The sequence below is a fragment of the Populus euphratica genome, unplaced genomic scaffold, assembly GCF_000495115.2.
Source record: "Populus euphratica unplaced genomic scaffold, PopEup_1.0 scaffold275.1, whole genome shotgun sequence".
Classification (NCBI taxonomy): domain Eukaryota; kingdom Viridiplantae; phylum Streptophyta; class Magnoliopsida; order Malpighiales; family Salicaceae; genus Populus; species Populus euphratica.
Window position 1 is genome coordinate 220,930 of NW_011500157.1, and position 6,733 is coordinate 227,662.

The following is a 6,733-nucleotide window of genomic DNA, read 5'->3' on the forward strand; positions in this document are numbered from 1 at the left end:
TCGTTTAGATATCTTCTATTTCATGCTTTTTTTTAATATTCCTATGAAACTTATTTTGAATCTTTTTATATCTAACACGATGTGTGAAGGGATCCTGACAAGTATAGATCATCTAAAAACTTACTAGTAAATACCTCTATAAAATATTATCTTTTATTTGTAGAAATATATTTTTCATGAAAGACATGAGAATATTTATTGAAAATAAAATGAATATTATTTATACACCTAAGAATTACACAGGAACAAGAAGGGTTGGATTATTCTTTATGGAGTACTACAAAATTTTAACACCATAGTGTTCAATTAATGAGTTCTAGCTTCGATGGTCATTATTAAAAAAAAAAATCAATCCTACCATTAATTATTTGATTTATTAACTACTCTATTTATGAATATCATAGTTATAGAAACAAAATACTTGTATTTCCTACTAAGATATGATTTGTAACTTGCTATCCTCTTAACAAGCAAACAAATTTACCTTCATGAATAGGGTATGGAGTTAGGGTGCTCATATATGGTGACTAAATAAAATCATATTTAACTGGGCTCTGCATCTTTAATATGCAACATATATAATTAATATATGGAAATAGCTAGATGAAGAAGTTATGGTGCTCGTCCATGGGGATTTGATGACTAACTAAGGTGTTCTTGGATCTTAGGGAGTGTGAACAAACATTCTTATATTGTTAGGGGTGTGATCCCAAGTGATCACAATGACAATATATCAAAGTAGATAACATTAAACAATGAAATCAAAGCCATCCAAGTCATACACTCTTATAATCCACCTTTTTTCCCTTAAGGATAACTCACTCCAATTATTCATGTCAAGTAAATAATATATTTTTTCAGTTGAAGTAAATAATATATTTTTTCAGTTGAAGGAAAATATATAAATGCTTGTTTTATTCTTTTCAATCATTTATATTTTTAATAATTAAATACTATTCTTACTCCCCTTTCACCAGGATTCGTAGGTAAATATATATTTTTTTTAATGTAATTAGTAGTCACCCATTTAGATTATAGATTGACTAAAAATTAATTTTAATCACTACTTAAAAATTTAGGTTTGATATAAAAGTATAAAGTATATCACTCACAATAGACATCAATGTTGAGTGCCAAATTTCTATAATTTAATGTGCTAAAGATTCGTTCCTATGTTTCAAAAGGTGTTCATAAATTCTCACTCCCAAAATGTACAAGCACAAATTTTTTTGATTTTTCTTGATTTCCATCTAAATAAAAACATTTATGAAATAGATTTATTTTATAAGATCTCTTGATAATGAAAACATATTTAATTCTTTGTTTTCTCCTCTTTATTTTTTCATATCTCTTCCATTTCACAATATTTTCAATATTCTTTTGAGACTTGAACTGATTTTTTTTTTTAATATCTAACATAATACAAGAAAGGATCCTTGAGAAAGTATAAGTTGCTTCATAGAAATATGTTTGTTCAAGAAATATCAAAGAAAATATATATATTAATTGAAAATTAAAAATTGATTGTGAAGAAAAAAGAAATATTATTTATATACATGAGAAGAGAATTACATGGAACAAGTAGGATTGGATTGCTTTTTGCAGTGTTACTACATAGTCCCAACATCGTAGTTTTCAAATAACTACCCTACCCAAAATAACGATTAGTGTTTCTTAGCTCATTTCCTTGTTATTTTTTTTTTTTTATTATTTATTGAGTGTATTCTTCCTCCCTTCAACTCTTTACAGGAACATTCATGACAGGCGTGTTCATGCTCCAAGCATTAAGATTCTCCACTGTGATGGCCTCGCTGCCGTTGTTGAACACATACAAGTGAGCCTTTTTAAAGATGGCAATAGTTGGATAAACCCTAGATGAGATGGCAATTCTTCCTCCAGCTCCAAAACTTTCTACAACAGAGTGATCAATCTGGAAAGAAAGAGTAATAACCAAACGTATGTTAAGATATTTACGTAAATGAGAACATAACAAGAGCAAGTATTGTTTCAGACTAAGATAATAAAAGGACCATACCAAACTTCTGAGCGAAAGTTTCTTGTCGGTTAAATCAACATCAACAAATCCAGCAAAAGATGGTTTATATAGTCCTTCACCTAAGGAAGAGCTGTTTAAAGAAGCCAAGTATAAAGACCATTTTTAGTAGAGGTTGATAACAAAATTAGGATGAGAAAATATGTCTAGAGAAGAGAAGAGAAGAGAAGCTATAACACAAACCTCCTTGCATCAGAGCACAAAAGAACTTTGTGCTTGTCTGCTGCTTTAAATACTCTAAAGAAGACAGGAGTGAATTCTTCAAGATTTTCTGAGGCTAATGTCAAGAGTCCAAATGGCCCCACTCCACCAGGATCTTTGGAACCCTTTTGGGCACATACATCAAGTGCATCAAGCTTAGCCCATTTAGCATCAAAAGGCTCAGCTTTGTCCAAGCTTGAGAAAGAAAAGGTTACATCAACATCAGCCTGTAAAATACATGCAGAACAATTAATAAGGAAAATCTTTGCTTAACTTCACTATCATTCAACGTAAGAAACAATTACTTAAAAAATATTGACTTGATATATTTTTTAAGGAATTGCTTCTTGGACTTAAATGTTTAGTTTTTTTTAAAAAAGAAAAACATAGAGCAAACAGAGAAAGAAAACAAACCTGAGCAGCAGTGATGACTTTAACTTCAACATGATTGCCTTGGTTGAGCTTTTGATTGCTCAGTTGAACATTATGCCCTCTCAATTTCTCTAATTCTGCAACAGGCCACTGTAGCAATTGCTTTCCACTTGGATCTAGCCACACCTTCCTTGGAATCAACTACAACAATGCAATAAAAAAAACATAAAATGTTATTAACCAATAAAACTGACTTCTAAAAAGTAATGATAAATTCCACGAAGTATTACCTGAATTCCTGCCCACCCTTTGTCCTTATCTTTCTGAGGATCATCAGACTCATTAGCCCAACCCCACAAAATCCTTCTATTTGTGCTTGGATCAAAGAACGTCTTAGAAGCATAAAAGTTTCCATAATCTAACCTAGACCAGCCCAACCATCAACTAAGCCCTCATCAGGAAAATACTTATCCTTTTTCTTATCGTAAGTACCCATTGTATAGTATTCGTATCTTGTCATATCTAGGCTAACCTTCAATACATGTTTCACATGTTGTCCCATAATTGAAGGATCCAACCCGTTTTCGCCGGATAATGAAACGGGGTAAAAATCTGGGCATTCCCACATGCCTGTACCTTGAACTGAATGTAAGGGGTGCTTAGCCTTGACCCATTTTTTAAAATCTTTACTCCTGTATAGATATGCAACTCCTCTATGTTTTCTCCTGCTACCTATCAAAATCCTCCAATGCCCGTCAGCCCACCAAGCAGTGGTTGGATCACGGAATGCACTACCATTTACGTTAACATCCGGGTTCACTATCGGATTATCATCAGGCTTAATCCATTCACGAAGATATGGATCTGACAAGTTTGCGGGTAATGCATAGTTTTGAATCTGACTATTATTTTTATCCACAATACCCGTGTAGAATATAACAGGCTCACCGTTTGGAAGGACCGTCGCTGAGCCAGACCAACATCCATAATTATCAAACCATTTAGAAGGGTAGATTGCAGGCTCAAGGGATTCCCAATTGATCAAATCCTTTGAAACTGAATGAGCCCAAACAATGTTACCCCACACTGCACCTTTGGGGTTGTATTGGTAGAATAGATGGTATAGCCCCTTGTAGTACATAGGCGCTGCTCATACATATTAGCACACGTAAAACAATCAAAATCAGGATTAGGATGAAAAAACTGGAGGCCATGAAACTGATCATGTTCTTGTTGGAATGGCTTACCATTTGGATCTATTGTTGACAAATTTGTTCCAATCAATTTGAGCAGCACCCAAGAGCATCATGGACCAAAAAGGATTAAAGAAGAAGAAAACAAAAGTTAGCCATCAGTGTTGAAGCCAATTTTCACTCAAAAATGAATGAATGGATGATATTTGACACAATAGCTGAACAGAGCTAGGGAGGAATGATCCCAGCAAGTAAATGGTACAACCTTTTTCAAGACAAACAAAAACATGAAAACCTCATGCCATGCCATTGAAAATCTTAATATTGCGCTGGCCACAATCTGTCCTGGCAATGATTAATATAGGATTATCCCGCCAGATCCCCTAGTTTTCTTCATAATAATTATTTAACAGCATATGCCCCAGTCAAACCAGTTCTTGTTGAATCTTTCCTTCTATTTTTAAAGAGAAAACCAGCATGATGAAGTCTGTTCAACCCTTTTCAAGTATATATGAGCACTAGTGTTATTTAAAGAGTAACCAATACAAAACTGTCTCAATGTCAACAAGGAAAGGATCACAGAACAGGACGTCAACTTTGCAAAGAAGAAAAAAGAAAAATAAAAGTGGTCCTTGTAAAGATTAGCACTACCGATAGCCCACTATTTGCACGGCTGCTTGGAGGATGCTGAATGGACAAGAAAGATTTCCGCGCATCCAAGCACCTCTCGGTGTCACCTTTTCGGAGTTTAAAAGGTTAATTGTGTAGAAAATCTAAAGACTATTTTCCATGAAATTATATACATGGAATCACAACCTCAAAACCATATATTTTTCGATGAAATTATATATATAATCAATGAATTAATAATAACATGACAGATATAAAAGAGTACAACAGGAGACGAGAATTAAATAGACTGATAGCAATATATTCTTGAAGACCAGAAAGAACATCTTAATAGCTTTGTCCCAAATAAGTTTGCAAAAATATGCGAGTATAAAGTAATAAGTAAATTTGAAATAATCTTGACTAACAATTAAAGTGATATCTCTCTTAATTAGAACAAGCGCTTGTGGAGTTAGACTATGTAAGCACAATGCAGGCAAAAAGAAAGGAAGAAAGAAAGTCAAATTAATAGCATCTTCTTAGGAAGAAGAACTAAATCAAGATGGAGCCCTACTACCCTTAAGAATCCAAGACAAACAAAACAAAAAAGGTCATTCCCAAGAAGATTAAAAAGGCAACGTATATTATATTATATTTTTTAAGAAATGTATTATAGATAGTACTATTTGCATTGCATGGGAGAAAGAAAGAAAAGGAGATGCTCATGTACCGTTGATCCAGTGCCTTGGAGGCTGAAAGTGATACCCAGTTCTATGGACTTGGTTCACGTTCTCAACACTAAGAGTCTGATACTGAGAATAAATCTTATGAGAAGCCTCGGCTCCATTGTTACTTAGCACAAAAAGCAAAGCAACCAAAGCAAGAACTGAGAGAGTGTTTGGCATAGCCATCATTGATATTTGATTATCATCAACGAGAGAAAACCAGGTATCACAAAGAGAGAGAACAGAGAAGGAAGAGAGTGATTTATTTATTTATTTATTTGCATTGGATAATATCGAAAGAGCTAAGGATGAGAGTTTAAGTGCTTGGAGAGTGGATATATATATAGAGAGGTTTTCTAGGCTCTTATTAGAGACTAAAAAGGATAAGAAGTCTCCAACTAGACGATGTTGACCTTTACAAATATTATTTGCTGTTTACTCGCTGACTTTGTGGATGGTTAGTTTTTATTTTGGGAGGTTTTGATCTTCGAGTTGATATTTAAAAGGCTCAAATATCGGTCCTCGCTTTGCTATTTATTTGGATTGAAAATCACAACCACATAAACGTTTATAAATATAGTAATTACTAAATCTGTTGACCCGTGCTGTGTCATGTTCCCTAACACTTGTTTATCCGTTAAAAAATATATTTTAAAAAGTAAAAAAAAAATCGTGAGAATCATGGGATCCTAAAACAAAACAATTATTGAAATAAAAAAAGACAACAAAGATGAGATTCCAACTAATCAATTGAAAAAAGAAGAAGAAAGAACATAAGCCAACCTAAATGAGTATGGTAAACATATAAGATAAGTTATGAGTTTAATTAAAAAAATATATAATACAAAATTAATGATGATATTAAAAAAAATAAAAAAATCCCAGCAAACTAGTTAAGCAAACTAAATTATATAACCCAAATCATGCAAATGAGATACTCTAATAGAAAACAAATAAAAAAAGATTATGAAGCTTAATTAAAAAATAACCCAATATTGAAAGATAAAACATGATATTTAAATTAAAAAAAAGCAATCCTAAAAGAAACCAATGAAATCCAAGCTAACTCATCAAACTCATGATCTAAGTGATAAGTGATTAGTATTTAAAAATATATTTTTATTAAGGTTTTATATCATCATTTTACACTTGAAGTATCAATAACTCCTTAACTAAAGTATGTTTTATAATAACATATCTAATAATATAAGATACCTTTAATTTATGGTAAATATTCATTTTAAATGCAGACCTATAACATAAATAAAATGATTGATTGATTAGTTTAAATGCTGAAATTGAAAGGACAAAGAGATGACCAAACTTAGAAAAAAGATGTTGGTGCAGTTCAAACTAGAACACTGTTTGTTAATTGGATCATATATTGGATTTAGGTCTAATTTATATGGATAGAAAGGTAAGATATAGGCTCACAACTTTCATATAAAGGTCTAGTTTTTAAAAAGCCGTTTTCAAGCCCAAATTGTAGCAACAATGAAGAAGTCCGAATCTGTCCTGTAGTCCAAACATTGTTCATTTTTTAGCTCATATTTAGAGTTTTAGAAGTTCAAATGACCTCT

The 6,733-nt window shown here is 32.3% G+C and overlaps 1 pseudogene; it reads right to left on the bottom strand.

The window, feature by feature from the left end:
* Positions 1 to 1,520: 1,520 nt before the first annotated feature.
* Positions 1,521 to 5,462, bottom strand: LOC105111133 (beta-fructofuranosidase, insoluble isoenzyme 2-like; annotated as a pseudogene).
* Between the last annotated feature and the right edge of the window lie 1,271 nt (positions 5,463 to 6,733).